The sequence below is a fragment of the Pantherophis guttatus genome, chromosome 1 (genome assembly GCF_059756535.1).
Source record: "Pantherophis guttatus breed Tessera chromosome 1, ASM5975653v1, whole genome shotgun sequence".
Lineage (NCBI taxonomy): Eukaryota > Metazoa > Chordata > Lepidosauria > Squamata > Colubridae > Pantherophis > Pantherophis guttatus.
Genome location: NC_142063.1, coordinates 112,631,269 through 112,656,721, shown reverse-complemented (window position 1 = coordinate 112,656,721; position 25,453 = coordinate 112,631,269). Strand labels below are relative to the sequence as shown.

Sequence of the window (25,453 nt, the reverse complement as noted above, 5' to 3'; positions counted from 1 at the left end):
CAGAACCAACCATAGATTATCATTATTATGCTTTGATTTCATGGCACTCCAGCTGCATGCCTTTCTATAGAACAATTATAGCAGCAAAAGAACATTGCTTTAAAAAAAAAAGTAGAGAGGAACCGCTCCTCTCTAAATTAAAAATAAAGGAAAATAAAAGTAAAGGTTGGGGGGGGGGAGATGGGATTTAAACCTACAATTTTACTCCCTGGATTCATGCTACTTTGCTGTTTTTATTCCAATATTTTATAAACATTGGAGCAAAGGATCCTGAACAAGGGCTGTTGTTTTTCTTCTAGATAATAGTAAAGAGATAAATCTGTTTTTCATTGCTGATAAAGTGGGTAGTAGAGAAAAACATCCCTAAATCACAGGCCAGAGAAAGTATCCTGCTAGGTTGTGGGTTGTCCATGTGTGATCTAGAATTTAAATAGCACAGGTTCTAATTAGAGCTCAAGAGAATGAATTCATATTCTAAAATAGTGGCCTTGATCTAGAAAAGTATGACAATATTAAAACCAGAGCTACTTTAATTGCAATTCATATGGAAGGGTCCCAGTTGTTTAGAGCTAGCTAAGGTAAGTAGATGATTTGGCTACCTCCACAAGATATATATGGGTCAGATGTTTTTGATAGCTAGCCTTAGCACAACTTTAATTCCACATATACGCCCCCACTTAAACATCCATTCCATCAAATGTACATAGTTATACAAGATATCATGACTCAGCCCACATTTAGCAGAGGAAGATAAATGGAAGAAAACAGATAAGTAGTCAGACAAAGCATGTATTGTGTAATGTTTTCTTTAACAGACTATAATTCAACATTTATTTCATTATTATTTTTCTGGTATAAACAACTATGGAAAATTTAGAGCAACCAAGCAATAAATCAACAGAAGATGCTAGAATTCAATAAATTCAAGGTAATACTTGCTGAGAAAATGTAGCACTGTGTCTTAAATAAGCAGTAACCTCTTGTGTAAGAGGGTGAAGTGCTATCATGAAAAATCCAATGGATTTCTTTCATTACAACACGGGAGATGGAAATAAAAGCAGAAGGCTAATCCGAGCATAGGTAATAAGAAATGGTACAGTGTGGCCGCATAGATTAGTGGGGTGGCTATATCAATAAGCAAATATAATGCTCACTCTTCTTGTTTACTCTAGGATCTTGCACTAATAAACAGAATATTTAATTATCTGGGTTGATGATAGAAGATTGCCCATGAAGATATAGTGCAGCTTCTGGAGAAAGAAGAGGCATGACTATTACAAATGAGCCATACAAGCCAATCAGGACTGCCACCCTCCCACTCTTTTTCTATGGATTCCTGGTGCCAGCAAACAAACCAGCAAACAAACTGAGTGAAAAGATAGAGGAACCATGAATGAAAGCAGAACCATGCAACTAAGCAAAAATAGCTCCCCAAACAAGCAGCCAAGACTGATGACAGACAAACAGATCTTTCCCCCTTCCCTTGGCTCTCAGAAAAATACATGGCTTTTATTATATTTAGAGACACCCCCTAGCCTGCTGGCCCCTAGATCCATTAAAACTACCATCAAATTGAAAGCACATCCTGATACAGCAACTCTTCCCAATATAAATAAACTAAATGAAGCCACAGGAAATTTTGCAATAGCATCACATTTTTTAAAAACTTTTCTTTTGTAAATTGTATTGGTTGTACGCTAATAAAGGAAGAGGTCTATTTATTAATTTCACAGAAGCACAGACTATAGGGGCTATATTGATTCATTATCTCCATGTTGTTCACTCTATCACTTCTTAATGTTTTCACCTCACCCATTTCTGAAATTTCAAATATGGTATTTTTATGGGGTGGGGGTGTTGTATCATTTCATTCTCTATTTTGTCATGACTAACCTGAAAAATAGCTTCAGCTCTTTTTTTTTTAATAATCTATCCAAGCTTGGATCAGTGTGAATCTATAATCAGATTGTTAACTGCATCTTTAATTGATGCTAAATCTTGCTGTGGGAAATAATCTAATATTTATTTCATTTCTGTAGCACTTCAAACCAGTGAACTCTAAGCAGATGATCCTATGGAACTCTTGCCATATTAATAAAAATGGCATGGAACAGAATGAATATGGTAGTCATTATTTTCAGCAACTTTTCTGCTCTTGTGATAACAAAAGAATTGTGTCTCTGAAATCGTGGGGGTATTGGGTACAGTTTTTGATTCCTATGTAATGATTTAAATATTATGGAGAATAAAGAAATGTATGAGAAGGCATCAGAAACAGACAGAGATTGCAATCACTTTATATGGGCTGGAATGGAAGAATTATGATAGCTTGAGGATTTAAAATAAAAGAATTGAGATGGGGGGAATTCTGAAAAATAATGAACATTATAAGCAGAACAAACTGAGTGTTCCAACATATTTTGCTGATATGAGTATGAAGAGGCCCAATTAACTGCAATAGAAATGCACATCTAGTAGCAAAAGGTATTTCCAAATCATATCATTAACCTGTGGAGAAACTCCAGGCAAATAGGAAAATCTTGGAGACAGGTGCTTATTAAAATTCAAGCTAGTTTGCTCAGGTATAAAACAATACAAGAAAGAAATGCAAGAAGTCCTTTCTCATTCTTCAGACTCCTCTTTAACTGTTCACTTTTTGTTTTATCACTGATTAGGACAATTCCCATGGGCACATTTCACTGGTATAAGTGATTGGTGTTAGGCTTGGATCTGTCACACAAATTTAATTGCCTGTAAGTAAGGCGTGAGGACAACAGACCTCTCTCCCTGCTAGTCCACAACATACTGCCTTCCCAGTAACCATCATGGCTAGTAGCTGTATCCTCCATAAAGAATTTTTCCACTCTCCCTTAAAGCAATCTAAATTTTTGACAATCACGAGAAACTTAATGGTTTAACACTATGCTGTGTGAAGAAGATCCATCTATCCTACCAAATCCAGCTTCTATAGATGATCCCACTTTTAAAACAGGGAGGGAAAGAGACCAATTTCTTCCTCAGCTTCTGTCAGCCCTTTCAGATGGGCTAGGTCAGGAAACAGACATTACAAGGACCACAAGAATGCTACTTTATTGTTGTAGGACAGGCCTGTACCAACAACATGCAGCCTGCCAAGCCGCCTTGTGAAGCCAGGTGCTTTTTGAAAATTCAATAAATCCATTGCTGTCACCGCCAGGAATGATTTGCCATCACTGCCTGGAAAGACTCCAATACCCGCTTGACATAGTCAGCTTCCTCATTGTCACAAGGCTGCTAGTCACCAAACAATTCAGTGCAATAACTATTCCTTTATGGCTTGCAATTATTTTTAATTTATCAATGTGGCTCTTTCCACCCTGAGTTGTAGAGGTCTGTTGTAGGAGGAGATAACAACAGTCTTCGTTCTTCTTTCTCTTATGCCAATCAGAATCAAAGCCTTCACTTATGTTAAGTTTCTTTCTCACACCTTCCTCTTTCCCAGGTCTGAGTTGTCTTTTATGTCTTTAATAGTTCCTGAGGAGTGCCTTTGTCAGGATTAGATTTGCATTTCTCTACAGCTTCTCCCACACTATGCTACTATACATTATGTATATGTTTTGCTCTTACTCTCTTTTTTTCCAAACTAAAATGGCAAAACATTGAAATATTTCCTTGTACACAATTGTTCCAACCTTTCCGTTACTTCAGCTGCCCATTTCTGGACCACTGCCAGGTCCCTAATATACATTTCAAGGATCTCAGAAATAAAATGGTGCAATCTTAATTCAATAACAAGATAATTTCCCCACATGTGTAGCAGCTGGGCTGCATTTGGAAAGAACATCTGGATTTCCCAAACGATTGAGCATTTATTGCACAATAAATAATGGCCTTTAGACACTCCTCTCTGAAATCTTTAGGGAATGAATCCTCTTTTGTTTACCAAAGAGCCTGGATTTCTAAAAGCTTCCTATTATCTATCAGTTGTAAAAACATCAGGCACACAGCAAATGAAAGAAATGCAAAACAAAAGCCAGATACTGCATACATACAACTGTTCACTATATTAAAACTATCACAATATTAACACGAAGCTTTTTGTTAAATTACTTGGGTTGATAGGTTAGCCAGCATAAAAGGTATTGTACAATAACAGAAATTTGATTGAAATTAAAGGTAATACATAATAAAATATTGCGCATTAGTATGTGCCTTGCCTGATAAGTCGTATTTTCCTTATATAGTATAGGAAAAAAGTACCTTTTTACTTATGAATCACTGTTAGGTTCATATTGCTGCTAACCACACAGCTTAAGATGCCCATCCATTTTGTAACACAGGCCAAAAGCTTCTATTACTTCCCTAACTAGAAATGCCTGGAATTAAATATGGACCCCTTTCTATTGATGGTAGCACTCTATTTTTATTATTCCTTAACATTGTTATAGTTCCTATTTTATGTATGTGTTTATGTCTCAGATCAAGTTAGGAACTAAGCTACAATTTGATAATTGTTTATTAAATATTTTACAATTGCCTGAGTTCATAAAATGTGCTTTAAGCTAAAATCAAACAGTCAGTGAGAGGTACAAATCAGGTCTGTTTGCCTTGTGTGTGTAATCAAAGTATTTGAGGGAGGGGAGCATCATTTTCATTTACCTAAGTAGTATTTGCTAGTGACGCACATTATGCCTTAAAGTTGAGCTAATGTAATTATCAATTATTAAGCTTAATATATCGGTGTGATAGCTCCAGCTAATCCTTCTACCAATTCTTCACCTACTTAAGTTGCTTTATAAGCCAAACATAATTGAATTTCTGTAGGGCAAACAACTATTATACTTCTTATATATGGACCAAACCTCTGGAAATGACTTCTAATACAAAAGAACCACTAAGGTTGGTCATTTCTGGAATGGAAGATATGTAACTGCAATTAAAAGCTGAAGCATGGTTCACACACCCTAGTTAAGTCATAAACCATTATTTTTGCAAACCACAATGGCTCGGTTGTTACAAAACACTAAGCACAAGGCAAAGAAACCACCCTAACATGATCTATGTATATCTGTAGTAAAATAAATGTATTCAGAATTAAACACAAGGAGGGGTTTTATGTCACAGAAAGGTTCCTGGCAAAGAGCACTCATGCATGCATACAGTAACAGAAGAGGAGGAAAAATGTAAGAAATGCACTTAGAGACCAGACCAAAGAATTGTCTACTGTAGTGTCCTATTTCTCACAGCACTCAATGCCTCTGGGAAGCTGAGAAATAGGAGGAAATAATCTCTTCTTGATCCCTCCCCCCCACACCCAGTAACTGGTTTTCATTCAGAGGTTTTGATCCTTGAGGTAACATATATCATCATGATGAGTAGCTTTTCCTCTATAAATTTATCCAAATCCTATTAAAAGATATTCATGTTAGCTAAGCATCATCTCCTCTGGTAGCAGACTCAGTAATTTATTATGAATTTCATTTTGTGTATTCCTCACATCATCTGTGAAGAATTCGGAAGAAGTAAGTGATTCTGTTGTTTCTTAAGGAGGCGCTGCGTTGTTTAATATGATGAAAATCTTCTTTCTCAGGTGCTGATCAGTAGAAAACCACTTAAGGGTATCATTACCTAAAGCAATTTCTGTTACCTTTTGAAATTGTAGCATAAGATTAGATCTCAGAGAATTACTGTAAGGAACTGAGGAAGGAAGAGCAGGAGGGATTTAATGATGACCTGATCAGGCAGCCTGATTTGATTTTATAGTATACTTAGTATTGAATTTAGAGAGCCAGTTTTCTGTAGTGGTTAAGGAGACTTGGTAGCACAGTAGTTAGAATGCAGTATTGCAGGCTAACTCACTGCGAGGAGTTTGAGTCTGACCCAGCCCCTGACCCAGCCTTCCATCCTTCTGAGGTCGGTAAAATGAGGACCCAGATAGTTGGAGGCAATATGATGATTTTGTAAGCCACTTAGAGAGGGCTCTAAGTCTAAGTGCTACTGCTATCATGCCAGAAACCAGCAGACCAGCAGACCATAGGTTTTAGTGCTAAGTGCTATTGCTATCATGCCAGAAACCAGCAGACCATGGGTTTCAGTCCCACCTTAGGCACAAAACCAACTGGGTAACCTTGGGCTGATCACACCCGCTCAGTTCCAGGATGAAGCCTTTGACGCTGTTCCCCAGCGTTGCCTGCTCTTCTCCTATTAAAAAAAAACAAAACAAACTTGCTTCTCTGCATTCTTAAACAACTACTTTTTTCATCCTCTTTGAGATAGATAAATAAAGAATTAATATATTCAAAGAAGACAATGCAGGAGATATACTGAAACCCACAACACTGTTTACTAACTAGGGTGGGGTGCAACAGAGGCCAGGGCTCATCTATCATTATTAGTCATCATGCAGAAAAGGGATTTGGGCAGATTCCAAGTGTCAAGTCCAAGCTGAGAAAAAGCACACTCACCAATTCTTCCTCTTCTATGTAATTTACATTTTTAAGGAAAAATTCTGTCCTACTTGTCTCTTCTGATATCTACGTATGCCTTGGAGACTATACATAAGTCAATTCATCCCAGCATAGACTACACACAGCTGCACGTAAAGGTTGTATTGCTGGAAGGAGAAAATACCTACGTCTAAATGTGCTACACAGCAATACGGATAACTCAAAGGATGTGTGCAATTTGCTTGAATGATGCTTAACAGATCAGATTTTTTTAGGTTCTTGAAGGAAACTATCAGTCTAATTAAATCTGCAGCTTCAGAAAAGTGAGCAAGGAATGCTAAATTTGCTTGCCTTTAAGGTCAAATTCATGCTGGTTTAGATCCAGGGTAAGTTCACTACAATCATTCAAGTGGAAATATTGTTACTGTATTAACTAACTGAACATGGCTTTATAAACAAGTACAAGAAAATCAGCAAGGCAGTTTTTAACCCAGGAGTTACAACAAACTTGCAGCAATTGGTACCGTTGTTGAAAACCCTTCCCTTGTTTCCCACCCCCCCAATTTAATTCTATGGGGCTAAATGGGGGACACCTAAAAGTCAAGAAGCATTTATCATGGGGTCATGAAGGTTCCTGGGAGCAGTGAGAGGTGGACCCTCCAAAACAAAAGCATTGTTGCTGTTGTTCTCAATGTTTTGACATCTTGATTCAACACAAATAGACAACAGGGATTTGATTATTTTTAATCCAAAGATGTACCAGGTCAATTTTATGTTTATTCAGAAGTAACTCCTACTACGTTTATAGGACTTATTCAATAAAACTACCCAACTTATCCAGGAATAAATATCCATGAAGTAATAAACAACATACATTAGTCCTTTTTTGTTGTTTTTTCTGTCCAGAGTTATTCTAATGAAAGCTAAAATTGGTAGAAGTCAGTACGGGGCATATGCGCTGCACTTTTGGAAATAATTAGAAATTGTATTTCAAAACATTCATTTTCGTGGACATGCCTATGGCAAGTGAAAAGTCCCATGGCTAGTTATTAAGATGGGGCATCTGTACTCTAACAAAAGCCAATCTATCATACTACTAACCTCCAAGCAACACATTAGTTTGTTGCCCAAATTTTGGAAGACACAACTGCAACAGTATTTTGTCTTGAAACTGTCTGAAATCAGATCACATTTACTTTCCTACTTATGAATTGTATAATAGCTTTGTAACTCCCCCCCCTTTTAGTATTAGGCTATGTAATAAGCCATTTGAAATATATGCGTGCAATCAATCAACTGAGGAATTATCCAAGATTAGAGGTAACTATAAAGTGTCCTGGTAATTTTTGATGCTGCAATCATTTTTGCATATTCTTGGGCTTAAATTTGTAAACTTATTTTTCTTTCACTGAATTGGCTTATCAACATTTGCAGCCCAAAGACATGGTATAATTTGTTCTAGGTCAGGAAACCAGTTTCTAATGGGGGAGGGGGGGAGAGCTACAGGCTCGTTTGCCTGTTTCCAAGGCTATTTTTATATGTATATATTTTAAAGATGTGACCTGATTTTATTCAAAAAGACCAAATACCCACTACTCTGAATTTCTTCAACTTGTACGTGCATGAAAGCCAGCTCTAACAAGCCTGCCTCCTGCAAGTGAGAAGGTTTTTTTTTTCTTTTTAAATTCTAATGTGAATAATCACAGTGCCACAATAAGGCTTAGGAGGGAGTTGTCATCTTTCTTTCTTCAGCCAAGTGTCTCAGAAGTGTCAACTGGAATTTTATCAAGTTCTGCACACATACATTTTAGACACTTACTCCTGCTTCCAGGAAAAGCTGGACAACTGTCTCCCATCCGGTCATTTCTCTTGGCAACTGTGAATGGAACTGCCTCCTCAGTTATCAGCTTTGTGCCCCTCATAAATCACTGGGGCCAAATGGTATTTTTCCTACAGTTTGGAAGGCTTTCAGGAGCAACGTATCAGGGCCACTAACCGAAAGACACAATTTGTCATGAAGAATAGCTACTTTTCCACAGATGTGCTGGAGAGTAACTTGTACTTATGTGCTTCTCTGAAGAAAATATACTTTTGGCATTACTGACAATTGCAGACTTGTGACATTTATTTCTAGGGTAGCTTGAAAGCAGAGGAAGCTATTAAATCCGAGCTGCCTCACAGTCTCACAACAAATTATTTAGACTAGTGATTAGGAAAAATATGCAGGCTTTAATGCTTCTTTTGAGAAGCTAGGGTGCTTAAGTGTGTAGCCCAAGGCTTAAAATACTGAATTGGAATAACAACGTGATATAAAAATTGAGAAGGGAAGGGGAGAGAATGAAAACATTTTAATTCTATAGAAAAAGCATATAGTTATAGATACAGAAATGCACTAGGTATTTCTGTATTATAAATATTCATCAATATTATGATTAAATAAATCAGAAGATAAATTTGACTTCTTGGCAAATCTGTCTGCCATTAGTCAACTTTTTCGACAGTAACAATGTGCTGCAAAAATGTTATTTTTTAAACTTTTAAAAAATGTTTTACAGTATTATGCATAAATAGTAACATAGGGAAGGATGGCAGAGCAGAAGATGAAGGAGGAAGCCCATGCTTTGAATACACAATGCCCCAAGTTCAATTTTTTCTTTCTCCAAGCAGAATGTAACATACTTCTAAAACTGTCAGTCAGTTCTTCTTGGAACATAATAACTTTAGAAAGCAATTACATGTATTAATTTGAGTTTGAGACAAGGTTTAGTATTTTCAGTGTCCATATTCTTTTGAACTATTACATTGAAATTCACAGCAGGACAATGGAATTGGATTCTCCGTGCCATTCTTATTGCTAAGAGACTAATCCTTTAACAGTGGAAAGATAAATTTATAGACCCAATTCCTCAGTGGATTGAAGATCTGATGTTACTTGTAACTGTATGCATTTTCTTAAAGACTTACATTATATATAGACAATAATAGTGAAAATGGTCATCTATTCCTGCGACTATAGTGTAAAATTTCAGATACATAATTTTGTTGTTCTCATGCATTTTTCCTTCCTTCCCTTCCCTTTTACTATTGTTTTAGTTTTTTCTCTTTATTATTATTATTATTATTATTATTATTATTATTATTATTATTATTATTATTTTAATTTGTATACCGCCCTTCTCCCAGAAGGGACTCAGGGCGGTGAACAGCCAAAATTAAAAAAACATACAAATGCAAAAGTTAAGATAATTAAAAGAATTAAATCATTGGCTACCCAAATTTAAAACCCCAAATCCATAAAATTTAAAATCCCCTCAGGGGGAGCCCCATGTAGAGAGCGTTACAGTAGTCCAGGCGTGACGTAACCAAGGCATGAGTGACTGTGCACAAGGAGTCCCGATCCAGAAAGGGGCGCAACTGGCGTATCAGGCGAACCTGATAAAAAGCCCCCCTGGCCACGGCCGTCATATGCTCTTCTAAAGACAGCCGTGTGTCCAGGAGGACGCCCAAGTTGCGAGCCCCCTCTGTGGGGGTCAGTGACTCGCCCCCAATAGCCAGCGATGGCACCAGCTGGCTATACCGGGATGCCGGCATCCACAGCCACTCGGTCTTGGAATTAAATAAAGGCAAAAAATAAAAACAACCCAACCCACTGCCAGTCTATTTAAACTAGAATACAAAGTTAGAAAAACCAAGGGTGGACTTTGTATACAAAAGCCCTCTGTATTTTGAGTCTATATGGTTAAATTGCCAGATTAGGACTGGAGAGATCTAGATTTAGATCATATTAATGTAAGAAATCAGATCAAACAAAGGGAAGGAAAGTATGTTATTATTATAGAATTATTTCAAATAATACACTTGGTTATTTTAAAATTCTGTTTTAAATGTCTTCAGCAGGTTGTTTATTTCACATATCCTCCTGTCTTAATAATGTAAAGAAATGTATAATGTAGAATTCGGGTCGAGTTTCATTTACCTGCCCTGACTTAATAGGATATGGAATATTTCCATTAGTCCATGCTCCCAAATGAAGGCAAATTAATAACAATCCAATTGGTAGAATAAAAAGCTTACATATGCCCTGTTCAAAATTTGGGACCATTAAGAGGGTTCGCGCTGCCTATCAATAATGTAGAGTTTTGAAAACAGAAAGAGAATGGAAAAGTCAGTAAGAATGATGAGTCTCTGATTTGGACAATTGTTTTTAGAGCAGACCTGTTTTAAGAGACTCCCCTGAGTCTTCGGAGAAAGGTGGCATACAAGTTGAACAAATAAAATAAATAAATAAATACATTGTATAACATTTCTGTGTTTTTCCCCCCCCACGAGCCTTGTGAAATTATTGGATGGAAAGATCGTGCTTATTTCTTCAGATGTACTTGTGTCAAAACATCCACAGGAAAAATGGGCATGGAAGAAAAAAAGAGTAAAAGAAATGAATGGAAATATTACAATTGGTTGTGTATAAGTCATTGTTGTTAATGACTTTTAATGGAACCAGGACAAGGGTAGTGAGATGTCCTACTTGATTTCTCAGTGGCTTTTAAGATCATGGTATCCTTTTGGTGTATCTATTAGGATTAGGAGTGCTCTGGTAGGTTCTCCTCCTTTCGTGGTCGTCAAACCCAGTGGGTTTTGATGGAGGGGACAGAGTTCAAACCAGAGACCCATAGTATTAGGCGTGTCTCAGGCTTTCTTGCCCTTCCTGTTTAATATCTATATCATGGATATTGAGTCATCCATTGGTTTTGGGCATGATATTATTAGCTCAGAATGATGGTAGACACCTTGTGGGATATTTTTATTATTTAAGCTGTGTGAATTTTCTCCAGATTTTCTTGTGGATTATAAAATTCATGTTTTTATTGTTTTTTACTGTTGTATCCTATAAAACAGCTGCCCAAGTTGTAAAGACTAGGGCAGCCTGTAGATTTAATAAATAAATATGGTACAAGTCAATGGTGAAATCTAAAATTTGTTACTACCGGTTCTGTGGGCGTGGCTTGGTGGGGGGGGTAATGTGACTAGGTGGGCGTGGCCAATTTTTTTTTTTTACTTTTAAAACCATTTTTTACATATAAAACCATGTAAAAATGCTTTCAAAAGGCTCTGACGATCCCAGCTGGGATCGTCAGAGCTGGGATCGTCAGAGCCATTTAAAAGAAAAAACTCGCTACCATCTCTACTATCACTACCATCGCCCGAGCCAGTCCTAACCGGGAGCATTTCAACCCTGGTACAAGTGCAGAAAGAATGAAAAAGTAGCAGAAGATAAATTCACCTCCCAAGAGAATGAATGGAGAGTAGACATAAGGAAAAAGAATGTGAAAACTGCTTGGAATAGAGTGCATTTTTTATTCCTTTGCTGAGATCTGTATAACATTGGTTATCTTCAAAAGCTGATGGATATTTACATATGCATGTGTGCACATAGTTGTAGCTGGAATTTTGAAAAGGAATCTGAATAGTGAATAAGAAAGCCAAATGCTCACACCCAATAATGACCTATTATAGGTAACAGAAGGTATCAGAGGAGAATATTTTTCCTGTAATCCTGCTATTCTTTGAACCACTTGAATTGGAAAGTGTTTGTTACAAAAAGGGCAGGAATATGGTCACAATATCACAATTCAAGTCCAGTCTTTTGTGCATTTGTGTGCAGTTGATTCATTGACAACGATGCTGGCTTTGCATTGCAAAGCCACATGTACCATCCCTCACTACCCATTTCTCTCCCTACCTGAGTTATTAGCTCACAATCCCAGAAAGATAGATTTTCCTTCCAGAATGCACCCATGTCAGAAAGTTACTATGCTTACAATATTGGTTTTAATACATCCACACTCACATCCATCACTCCCACTTGTTTTTCTTTCTTCCTTCCATCCTTCCTTCTTTTCCAAAAATTGAATGGGGCTCTACTTGCTCCAACCCTTTATATGCCCAAGGAAGTGAGCCACTGCAGGTAACTGTTGCCAGCTTGTGTTTATGAGTGCTTGGCAAGAGATAATTAACCAAGTTCCAGGAGAGGTGTGATCCTCAAGTACATTGAAAACAATTCTCTTTTCTTTAGTGTGCTAGGCTCCAAAACTATTTTGTAAGCAATACAGATAATTTTCAAGGAAACGGATTAGCACATTGCCTGAAATGCTTGGAAATTAGTAATAGCAAGGCCATGGTTCATTAAGGCTAATAAAATGGGCATAGTTGGCATTGTTGCTTATGTGATAACAATAAATAATAATAATAATAATAATAATAATAATAATAATAATAATAATAATAATAATAATTTTATTTCTATACTGCCCTTCCCCCGAAGGACTCAAGGCGGTATACACCTATTAAAACACAAAAATATACAGATATCAATTAAAAAATAATTAAAATTATTAAATAATTTTGGCCTAAATTAAAACCCAGAAATTTAAAACACCCAATTTAAAATCATTTACTTTGATAGCCCAGCCTGGCAGAACAGCAGGGTCTTGAGGGCACAGCAAAATACACGGAGGTAGGAGATCTTGCGCAATTCCGGGGGCAGTTCATTCCATAGGGCAGGCGCTCCCACAGAGAAGGCCCTCCCACTGGGTGTCACCAGCCGACCTACCTTGGCCAATGGCACCCTGAGGAGCCCCTCTCTGTTGGAGCGAACTGGCTGGTGGGAGGCTACTGGTCACAGAAGTCGGTCTCGAAGGTACCCGGGTCCTACGCCATGGAGCGCTTTAAAGGTGGTAACCAACACCTTGAATTGCACCTGGAAGACCACTGGGAACCAGTGCAGCTCGTGCAGGAGAGGTGTCACGTGGGCACAACGAGTTGCACCCATAACCACCCGCGCGACCGCATTCTGGACCAGTTGGAGCCTGCGAGTGCTCTTCAAGGGGAGCCCCATGTAGAGAGCATTACAATAGTCCAGCCGGGAGGTGACCAGGGCGTGAGTGACCATGTGCAAGGCATCCCGGTCCAGAAAGGTCCGCAACTGGTGAATCAGGCGAACCTGATAAAAAGTCCCCCTGGCCACGGCCATCATAATCTCTTCTAAAGACAGCCGTGCATCCAGGAGGACACCCAGATTACAAGCCCTCTCTGTGGGGGGCAGAGATTCACCCCCAATAGTCAGCGATGGCACCAGCTGACTATATTGGGACGCCGGGAGCCACAGCCACTCGGTCTTGGCAGGGTTGAGTCTGAGCCTATTTCTCCCCATCCAGACCCACACAGCCTCCAGGCAGCGAGACATCACATCAAGGGCATCATTGGGGTGGTCTGGGGTGGAGATGTACAGCTGAGTATCATCAGTGTACTGATGGACTCTCACCCCGAAACCACGGATGATCTCGCCCAGCGGCTTCACATAAATGTTGAACAGAAGGGGCGAGAGGACCGACCCTTGTGGCACTCCCCAAGCGAGGCACCACGAGGTCGACCTCTGCCCCCCTGCCAACACAAACTGCGAGTGGTCGGAGAGGAAGGAGGAGAACCACCGCAGCATGGTGCCCCCTATTCCTAACCCCCTCAACCACTGCAGCATGATATCATGGTCGATGGTATCAAAAGCCGCTGAGAGATCTAATAGGACCAGGACAGAGGAACAACCCCTGTCCCGAACCCTCCAGAGATCATCCACCAATGCAACCAATGCCATTTCAGTCCTGTAACCCTGCCTGAAGCCCGACTGGTATGGGTCCAGATAGGTAGCTTCATCCAGGTACTGGGGAAGCTGTCGTGCCACCACACTCTCAACAACCTTTTCCACAAAACGGTTGGAGACCGGACGATAGTTAGCTAATTCAACCGGATCCAGGGATGGCTTCTTGAAGAGGAGCCTCACCACCGCCTCTTTCAAGGTGGTGGAAAAGGCACCCTCACTCAGAGAAGCATTTATAATCCCCTGGAGCCAGCTTTGTGTGACCTCCCGGGAGGCCAGTACCAACCAGGAGGGACCATGTGATGATACAGAATGTGTGCACTTAAGATCTCTAGTTGTTGAATCACATTCATTGAGTCTCTTTCTACATGTGTTGTGTATGGACATAGATATAGCAATAACAATAACACTTAGACTTATATACTGCTTCACAGTGCTTTATAGTTCTCTCTGTCAGCATATTGCCTCCACCAATCTGAGTCCTCATTTTACTGACCTCAGAAGAATGGAAGGCTGAGTCAACCTTGAGCCAGTGAGACTCAAACTGCTGGCAATTGGCAGTCAGCAAAATTAGCCTGCAATACCGCCATGGCTTAGTGTCTGCTCTGTGGCCAGTAGTATTTCCTGAATTGATCTGTTGATTTTAATTTTGAATTACCTATGCTGTGTGTTCTACATAGCATCAGCCTTTCTCCCTCATTAGAGTATAGGATTTCTCCTGTAAAAAGGTCAACTGGTAATCTTATTTATAAAAACTTTCATTGACTTGTTTAAAATGAATCAGTTTGGTGCTCCAGCTACCTTGGATTTTCTTGACTTGTTAAAGGGTTTGGTCTTCCATTGTATAAAAGCAGCAGGGTATGTTCTGCATCTGACTGAAAAAGTAGTGAGAATAAATTATTTAAATAGCTAAAACATCTGATTCATAGTTTTTGCAAGAACTTTTGGTTGAAATAGGCCTAACACATATCCATAATTGGATCACATCTCCCTACTCCAGTACCAAATGAAATACATGAACAGAATATGCACTTTTTAAAGGTTTTATATACACTCTTAACACAATATCATAAGATAAAAATGAGAACATGTAGTTAACATACCCAAGGGATTTAAATTCAGTGTAATCACAGGCAATCACCATTTCCTGAGACTCCCATCAGCAACACAATTGCGATTTCCCCTTCATCTCTTCTTAAATTATAAGCTTTTCGGAACAGATTCCTGCCCTGTTACATGCATAGTAGTGCCTAATTTTGCTTACAACTGAAAAACACTATAAAAAGCATACACTATAAAAAGCATACACACACTATAAAAACCATGTTACTGTGAATACCTGGTGCAGTGGTTGTCAAACTTTATTCTGTGGTTGACTTAGAGATGCAGCAGGACTTCCTCAAGGAAAGATAAATAATGGAGGACAAGTTTCTCTGAAAGGCAGCTGAACTGCTATTACCAATGTTTTCCTGTGCAGTCATAGGAGAGAGTTAGCCAAGTCACAGTTGGGACAAATCAATGAAGTTAATAATCCTTGGCATAAATCCACTTGGATGCCAGTGTGGGACTTTTAATAAGCTTACTGCAATTGTGCACTTTGTTGACGTATTCTAGACAGACATTATTTATATTTCTCATAATTCCTCAGAATAGCTTTTTGCGAGCTGGGCATCTTCCAATTTTGGACATCAATTCATATAGAAGCCCCAACATGGCTATATTAGTTAGCTATTGTGGGAATTGAAGTCCACAGATCTTGGGAACCCTCACGAGTGAAGGCTGCCTCAGCATAATTCCATGTTGGAAGCACTGTTGGAAACCAATAACAAACTCCAGATACTTTTTTTTAAAAAAAGTAGATGATTATAGATGATAAAATCTACACCCCAAGGGTCAGAAATGCACTAGGAATTCCATGGAAAGAATTCACAGTATTTGCAGTGACTGGTATTGATGTTAATTGGCTGTCTTCTCATAAGATTGTCCTACTTGAATAGTAGAATCAATTTTCATTGGACTTATCTACAAAATATTTATACTGAAGAAAAATTCATTTGCAATTTCAAATCTTGGAGCTCCCTAAGACCTTGGAACATTCCAGTTTCTCATTCACCAGGAAATCCTGCTTTACACTTATTCTCTTCTGATTTCTTTAGTAGGTGCCAGAGGCAACTTCATTAGTGAATCTGAACCCAGTCCTTTTAGTTAACTTTATAATCCATATACAAGAATACTTGATTTTTTTTAAAAAAATTGATTTATATGCCTCCCTTCTCCGGAGACTCAGGGCGGCTTACAATTCACTAAGCAATAGCCTTCATTCTTTTGTATATTTATACAAAGTCATCTTATTGCCCCCATAACTTTGTTTATTTGTTTTACAAGTAGTCCTCAATTTATGACAATTGAGCCCCAAATTTCTGTTGTTAAGTAAAACAGTTATTAAACTGTTAAATGAATTTTGCCCTATTTTACTACCTTTTTTGCCACAATTGTTAAGTGAATCTGGCTTCCCCGTTGACTTTGTTTGTCAGAAGGTGTCACATCACCTTGAAACACTGCAACCCTCACAAATCTGAGCCAATTGCCAAGGATCCCAATTTTGATCACGTGACTGTGTGGACGCTGCAATGGTTATGTGAAAAACGGCCGTGAGTCACTCTTTTTAGTGCCATTGTAACTTTGAACAGTCACTGAATGAAATGTTCTAAGTCAAAGATTACTTGTATATATACTGCTCAAAAAAATAAAGGGAACACAAGCAGAAGACATCCGAGATCTGAATGAATGAAATAGCCTTATTAAATACTTTGTTCTTTACATACAGTAGTTTATACACTGCTCAAACAACTAAAGGGAACACAAAACTACTGTATAATGAACAAAGTATTTAATAAGGCTATTTCATTCATTCAGATCTCGGATGTCTTCTGCTTGTGTTCCCTTTATTTTTTTGAGCAGTGTACAATTTGTAGGATAGGAGTATTTTTCCCATTTTTGTGTGGAATGGGGATGAGGAGACTTTTGCTATTCCAAGAACTGTCTGTTGTGGCCTGTCGGCCGCTGGCCCCTCCAGCAGTTGAATCAGAGGAGGAAGAGGCATGGGAGTCACTGTCGGCATCAGGACAACCCAAGGGCTCCGAGGGAGAAGAGGGAATGGAGCTGGCAGAGAGACAGATAGAGGTGGAGTGTTGTGGCCTGCCAGCGGCCAGCAGAGCTGGCAGCAGATTCGGATAGTGAGGAGGTTGGGGAGGAACCGTGTGAGCCTGTTTCCAGTGTGTGCATGCGCAGAGCTGCCAGAAGGCAAGAACAATTAAGAAAAAAAGGGTGACTCAGGAGTAAGGCTTGGAGATGATTGGCCCCTCCCATAAGACATAAAAGAAGAGCAAACGGATGTGAGCCTTTGCAGGAAGCAATTAGTTCATATAGTCAATTCAAGCTCTGAGAACTCGGTTTGACTCTGTGCTCTGTTTGGCCTTGCAAAACCAATTGACAATTAGGTCTCTGACAGCATTTCAAGGAAGATAAAGGTGGGTGCTTATCAACCCTGAAAGACTGTGTCAACTCGAGCAGACATCTGTCGGAATCTTCACAGACTGAATCATAACGGGCTGTGAATGACCATAATTCACAGACATCTCAATAAGAGAGGTTTTTTGGGACCAAGATTGTGATTTATGCTTTCTCAGAAAGCCTGAACAAGGTCAGAACATGGCGCCTGGGTTGTCTGTCAGCCTTCAGATGGAGAGTCAACAGCCCCCACGTCTGGGGGTGGCTGATGAAGAGAAGGAACAGTTGAGTCCAGTACCTCACGTGTCCAGTGCCTCCAGTGCTGCCAACAAGGCCCCACCCTAGCTCTGGGGATAAAAGGGGGCGGAGATGAATAGGTTTGGCAGACAACTATTCTTCTTCTGGCCATGCGAGAGAAACTTTTTGCTGGGCCTGCCGGCACTCCTATTAAAGGAATCTTTTGAATTCATGTCAGAGGGTTTGTGATGTTTGGGGAGCTGGGTCAGAACACTGCCATGGCTCAGAGGGTGAGGAATTGACTGCTTGGTAGTTTTAGTACTCCGTTATTGGTCAGTTGAAAGATCACTGATTGGCTCATGGTGTCCCATGCCTGATTTTCCCATGCTGAAATGATCGGATGTGAGAACAATTGCAAATTGTCCTCAAAGTGAATGGACTGGGGAGTGAAAACAGTAAAATGTGGCAATATGGCATATTGGCACAATATGCAGCCCTTTTAATTGACATTTAAAACATGTAAGTGGCTGCTGCTGATGTAATAAACTATAATACAATCCTATGGCATGATTCAACTCCTTTCTGTCATTTCTAAATATGCCTCACTTAATGAACTGTGTATATATGCACGTGCATCTCTTGCACAAATTGAAGAACAATGTCAAGGATATTTATTAATAGTTCAGGAAAGGTATGAGCAATGAGATGGCAAATTTTGCTGCTGGCCAAACAATTAAGGTTAGGCAGAAGGAAAGAAATGAACTCTGGAAAAAAAGAGAAACTGAGCAAGACATCAGTACAAGAAAAATACAAAGAAATATACCTGACTAAATACAATTCACTACTAACAGCCACAACTTTTGCTGTGGCAAAATAATGATAATAATAGATGCTATTGGATTACATCAACATTAAATGTTGTTGGTAAGCAGGTAACAATTCTTGCAAAGAAACAGTGCAGTTCTGGGTGCAGGAGAATAAGAAAAAAAAAGAAGTTAAAATGAAAGAATTTGTAGTAACAGCAGAAATGGTAGAGAAAAGGACAAAGAATATCAAGAATTGGTGGGCACCTGATGAAAATGAGCCGAATGGTTTTTGGCTGAAACATCTGAGTGGTTTGCATCCATTGATTGCCAAGCAGTTTAAGAACATACTGCAAGGAGGTGAAACTGCCCAAACAATAGAAGAACAAAAGATCAGCTCCTAATTAATAAGATGTTTTTGGAAAACTACAAGAGAAGGAAGATCAAATTGAATTTAGCTTGGATTGGTGGCAAGAAGGCATTCCTCTCCCTGCCACATGATTGGATAATGAAGTGCTTAGAAATAACAAGGAGTCAATAGAAACACCAAAAGCTTTGTGCAAAGATTGATGGCCTGATGGAGGACATGATTGCTGGTCAATGGTGATAGCCTGTGAGAGGTTAATATCAAAAGAGAAATCTTTCAAGGAGTCTCACTATCACCACTAATGCTTGTCATTGCACTGATTCCTCTGTTAACAATACTGAAAACATTGAGCCATGGCTATCAAATATCAAAAACATCTGCCAGGCTCTGTTACAGGGACAATTTGAAACTCTATGGAAAAACACCATTTGAAATAGAATAGCTGCTCAACACTGTTAATACAGCCATTGCAATGGGCTGGACAAATGTGCCACTCTCAACATCAACAAAGGAAAAAGAGTGAAAACTGAAGGAATCAAGATCCTCTATGGAAATGACCTCAAGAGTCTGGATGAAGACGATGACTATATACAGTACAATACCTGGGCATCCTTTAAACTGACAACAGCAACTACACTGAAGTCTGGAAAAAGTTAGAAGTGAATATAACATGAGAGTGAAGAAGAGCTTAAAGTCCAAACTCAGTGGAGAAATACGATCAAGGGGATTAATGCCTGAGTAATTCCAGTCATTAGCTAAATATCTGGAATAGCGAATTGAACTCAAGCAGTATTAAAAGTCCTGGATAAGAAGACCAGAAAAATAATGACAATGAATTATACCCTTCATCCATGCAGTGATTTGACAAATTTTACTTATCAAGGAAAATAGGTGAACATGCAATATTGCAGGTACATCACACAATTGTAGAAGCAAAAAGGGCATTGGAAGAATATATGACAATGAAGAAGATTCACTGAAGCTAGTATACCATGAAGGCTTACTGAATATCAGAGATACCAAACTTGCCTACAAGAAAGACCAAATGAAGAATAGAAGAGACACACTATGGCAAAGAAGTACATGGCCGCACAGTACATTAAAAAAGTAGCAGGCAAAGCAGACACCAAGACCGGGCAATAGCTAAGAGCAACAAAAATGGGAGAAAGAGACAGAATTCTGGCAGCACAAGACCAAGCATAAGAACAAATGCATACAAAGCTAGAATTGAGAAAACAGAAACACATAGCATATGCTGCCTCTGCAAAGAAGCTGACGAAACAATGAACCACTGCTTAGCTGCTGCAAGAAGATCACACAGACTGACTACACACTGCAGCATGACAAAATAGCAACAATATTCCATTGGAATACCTGCCTGGCAGTAAGAACTGCCACAAAAATAGAAAACGAAGAAGCTGAAGTGCTCTGAAACTTTAGAATTTCAACATACAAACACTTGCCACATAATACTGTAGACTTAACAATTATAAGAAAGACAAAAATATCTGGATAGTAGATATAGCAGTATCTGGAGACAGCAGAATAGAAAACAAAACACTGGAGAAAATCACAAAATACAAAGACCGGCCAACAGAAGTAAAACTATTGTGGCAAAAGAAAGAAAATAATACCAACAAGGATAGATGCCTTGGGTGCATCCTACATTTATTTTTTATTTATTATTGGTATCCCACCTTTATTATTTTTACAAATAACTCAAGATGGCAAACATAGCCAACACAGCTTCCTCCTCCTATTTTCCCCATAACAATCCTGTGATGTGGGTTGGGCTGAGAGAGAGGGACTGGCCCAAAGTCACCTAGCTAGCTTTCATTCCCAACATGGGATTTGAATTCACAGTCTCCTGCTTTCTGGCCTGGAACCTTGATCACTAGACCAAACTGCTTGATCAAAATGCTGCATGATGCAACAATAGTACACCATCAAACAATATTTTCTTATTCCAGGTCCTTGACAGGTGGGTAAATATCAGTGGTGAGTTGCTACTTGTTCGCCACGGATCAAGCGAACCGGTAGCGGTGGCAGTGGGAGGCTCTGCCCACCCGCCCAGACGCTTCTGCGCATGCGCAGAAGTGCTGCGCGAGTGTGAGCGTGAGCGCACGAGAGAACCAGTAGCAAACTAAATTGAAACCCACTACTGGTAAATATGCTGAATCTAGTTCAAGTATCTGGCAGACTGGAGCGTGAGCGTGAGCGCACGAGCGAACCAGTAGCAAACTAAATTGAAACCCACTACTGGTAAATATGCTGAATCTAGTTCAAGTATCTGGCAGACTGGGTGATGAAATGTAATGATAAGTAAGTTAAATACCATATTATTATGAGACTTAGATAAATTGCAGAATGTGAAAATATGATAATGTACTTTTAAACCCTAGCAGTCCAAATATTCTGTGTTGGAAAGTATTTGTAACAGAATTTGTTTGGTTATTTCCATATCAAAATACTGAAGAAGAGAAGGCCAATGGTGTATTTAACAGTGTCCTAAAGGATTTCAGATGAAGGAGAAGATAATATGTTAGGGGCCAATCTATAATTATAGTATCTCATAAAAGCCAAATACTAAACATTTTGAAATGGGAATTTCTTAATTAAAGACTGAAGACCAGGATTCAAAATTCCCTTTAAAGAGTCTTTCAGAACTAACACCAAATCATCTGCAAAAGCTCTTAATTTGTTAACTTATGATTTATTATGCTCATTAGTAATTCAATTAATTGAATAATTAATGAATAAACCAAAAGTAAAGTAAATTTAGTGGATTAGTAGGTTTCGAGATCAATGAATAGAAGACAAAGATGTTAGTAAGAATATAGAAATACAAGATCAAATAGAATTGATGAATGAAATGGACTTTAGGACTGAGAAAAAGATAAAACATTTGGGTACTCCTGTGACAAATATAATCTGTAGGTTATTTCAAAATAAGTATGTTAAGACATGGAATGAAATTTAAAAAGGTAAATTAAGATGGGATGAAATACAACTGTCATTCTTGGGAGAATCTCTGTGATTAAAATGAATGCTTTACACAGAATGTTGTATTTGTTTCAGACAATACCTGTTTTGACAACTGATGTACTGTACTATTTAAATAGTGGCAGAAGGATATATCTATATTAGCATGATGGAAAAACTATGAGTTAAATATAAGACATTACAAGATGCAAAGGAAAGAGGAGGATTTGAAGTTATACTTTGCCACCGCTGTTTAGTTTAGATGAAAAAGTAGGTATTGCTGTGAAATAGAAGGCTATTAAGAGTTAAAAGGATATAATCTGATATTTGGATGGTATTTATGGTACAATAAAGCTAAGGTTAATGTAGATTTTAACAATAATATGTCTGATGTATCATTTTGACAATACGGAACAAAAACTAGGTTGTGCCCCCCCAAAACACCTTTGTGGCTTTTAATATCAAAAGAATTTTATAGGTGAGAAATTCTAAGCAAATATAAATAGTTGGTGTTATCTACTAGAACTTTTTCAAGTCAAAATGTAAAATGAAATTTAGAGAATATCTGATAACAGAATTATAGCAACTGCAATAGCACTTAGACTTATATTCCACCCCATAGTGGTATATAATTTAATTTTAAATTAGAACCAAAGGCTATTTTTCTAGCTGTCTATTTTGGAACAAATAGACAGCTAGGGAAAAAAAGTCATGGAAATTTTTTATGTATATAACAACTATAGTAAAATTATTATATGTTCAAAAATGGAAAGATTCCACACTGCCCACAATGTAAGGATGATTGATAAGAGAATGGAATTTGCAAAGATGGTTAAATTGACTTCCTTGATTAAAGAAAAAACAATATCTACATTTATTCTTAACAGTTGGTTGCTCCAGGTTCTGGCAAATGATTCTTCCCATTGTAAAGTGCCGCGCTCATACACTATGGCAGTATAAATATTAAACAGATTTAATATTTAATTCATTTGTAGGCATTATGGAGACAAAACATTTCAATGAAATTCACAAAAAGGGTAGACATTAATGTGAGTCTGCGCAGCATTAGCAATGGCAGCTGCTATCACTGAATAAAAATTGTTACTTAAAGATTAGAAACTTCCCCCAAGAATAGTAGATGGGTATTAAATATGCTATGAGATGGCTTGCATGTTTTTCCTAGCATATCAAGAGGTGAATAGGTGCAATAAGTTCCTTGTGGAAAACTACAAATATGAGAACATTAAATATTTCATAGTTATAAAATTAGGACTGCAGGTTCAGTATTTGCAAAAGATTTTCTGTCATGTTCTTTGAGAATGAGAACAATGGTTGTAGGCTTTAGAAATGTTAACATGTTTACTTCTTTGCTTATAGGGCTATTGTTTGCTTCATCTATTTCTCAGGGCTTAATCCAAGATTCCTACATAGAATTTGCAATTTATCTAATAAGCCGACTGCCTTGATCATCATGGTTAGAGACAAATAAGTAGCTGGTGTAGAAGGTTTATTCTCCCTCATCCAGTCTAGTCCCAAAACAAGAATAATTATTTTGTGTTCCTACTGCAAGACAATAAAACAAGACTGTAATATTGACAGCTGTAATAACAGTGCCTTGAGCTTAAATCTGATCCGAGTCACTGATAATATAAGAGCCTTAGGACCAGAAAATGTTCCCCAACTGAAATTGGGGAAATTGACACAGGTTGAACTTTTGTATCCAATCCTTCTTGTAGGACATCAGAAACATGAATGGAGTGCTTTGAATGGAAGAGCATCTGAGGTAGCTCAGGAGTTCATGGCTTCCATGACGGCCATGGACCTGACCCAAGTAATTCACGGCCCTACTCACATGGGGGGACACACTCTGGACTTAGTTTTTGTCTCTGGTCAGTGGTTGAGTGGCCTTGATATAGGAGATGTAGATATTGAACCCTTGTCATGGTCTGACCACTCGGTCCTTCGACTTGACTTTCTGACCGCCGTACCCCGTCGCAGGGAGGCGGAACCGACTAGGTGGTTCCGCCCCAGGCGCCTGATGGACCCTGATAGGTTCCAGATGGAGCTTGGGCCATTTCCTGAGACTCTAGCTCATGACTCGGCTGATGACCTGGTGGCCGCCTGGGATAGGGCGGCTGCCGGGGCTTTGGACCGGGTCGTGCCTTTGCGGCCTCTGACCCGGCACCGAACTCACTTAGCTCCTTGGTTTTCCGAGGAGCTGAGGGAGATGAAGTGCCAGAAAAGACGCCTAGAGAGCGGTTGGAGGGCCAGTCGTTCCGAGTCTGACTTGACACTGGTAAGGTCCCATATTAAGACCTACCTAGTGGCGATAAAAGCGGCGAAATCTAGCTATTTTGCCGCTCTTATCGCGTCATCAGATAACCACCCAGCCGCCCTGTTTAGGGTGACCCGCTCCCTCCTCCATCTGGGAGCGCGGGAGGACCCCTTGCAGGGCCGAGCTGAAGATTTTGTACAGTATCTGGATGATAAAATAACTCAGATTCAGGAAGACTTGGCCGCCGACTGGGTTAGTTCAGACGAGATGACTGAGGCAGGCCTTGAGAGTGTTATCTGGGAGGAGTTCAATCCTGTGGCTCCCGAGGACGTGGACAGGATCTTGGGGCGGCTGAATGTAACCACATGTTTAGTGGACCCGTGTCCCTCCTGGTTGGTGCTGGCTTCCCGGGAGGTTACACGAGGCTGGCTCCAGGGGATTATTAACGCTTCTTTGAGCAAGGGTGTCCTGCCGGCCACCTTGAAAGAGGCGGTGGTGAGGCCTCTCCTCAAGAAGCCATCCCTGGATCCGGCTGTTTTGGCTAACTATCGTCCAGTCTCCAACCTTCGCTTTATTGTGCAGGTTGTTGAGAGTGTGGTGGCGCGACAGCTTCCCCAGTACCTGGATGAAGCTGTCTATCTGGATCCACTCCAGTCCGGCTTCAGACCTGGGTACAGCACGGAAACGGCATTGGTCGCGTTGGTGGATGATCTCTGGAGGGCCCGGGATAGGGGTTATTCCTCTATCCTAGTCCTATTAGACCTCTCAGCGGCTTTTGATACCATTGACCATGGTATCATGTTGCGCTGGCTGGGGGGACTGGGAGTGGGGGGCACCGTTTTGTGGTGGTTCTCCTCCTATCTCTCCGACCGGTGGCAATCCGTGTTGACAGGGGGGCAGCGGTCGACCCCAAGGCGCCTTGTTTGTGGGGTGCCGCAAGGGTCGGTCCTCTCGCCCCTCCTGTTCAACATTTATGTGAAGCCGCTGGGTGAGATCATCCGTGGTTTTGGGGTGGAGTTCCATCAGTACGCTGATGATACTCAGCTGTACATTTCCACCCCAGACCATCCCAATGATGCCTTGGAAGTGATGTCCCAGTGCCTGGAGGCCGTGCGGGTCTGGATGGGGAGAAACAGGCTCCGACTCAACCCTTCCAAGACCGAGTGGCTGTGGCTGCCGGCGTCCCGGTATAGCCAGCTGACG

General features: G+C 39.6%; 1 protein-coding gene across 5 annotated transcripts in view; it reads right to left on the bottom strand.

Moving 5' to 3' along the window:
- SYT7 (synaptotagmin 7) overlaps positions 1-25,453 on the bottom strand; it is a 256,942-nt gene that overhangs the window by 112,665 nt on the left and 118,824 nt on the right. The window lies entirely within an intron of this gene.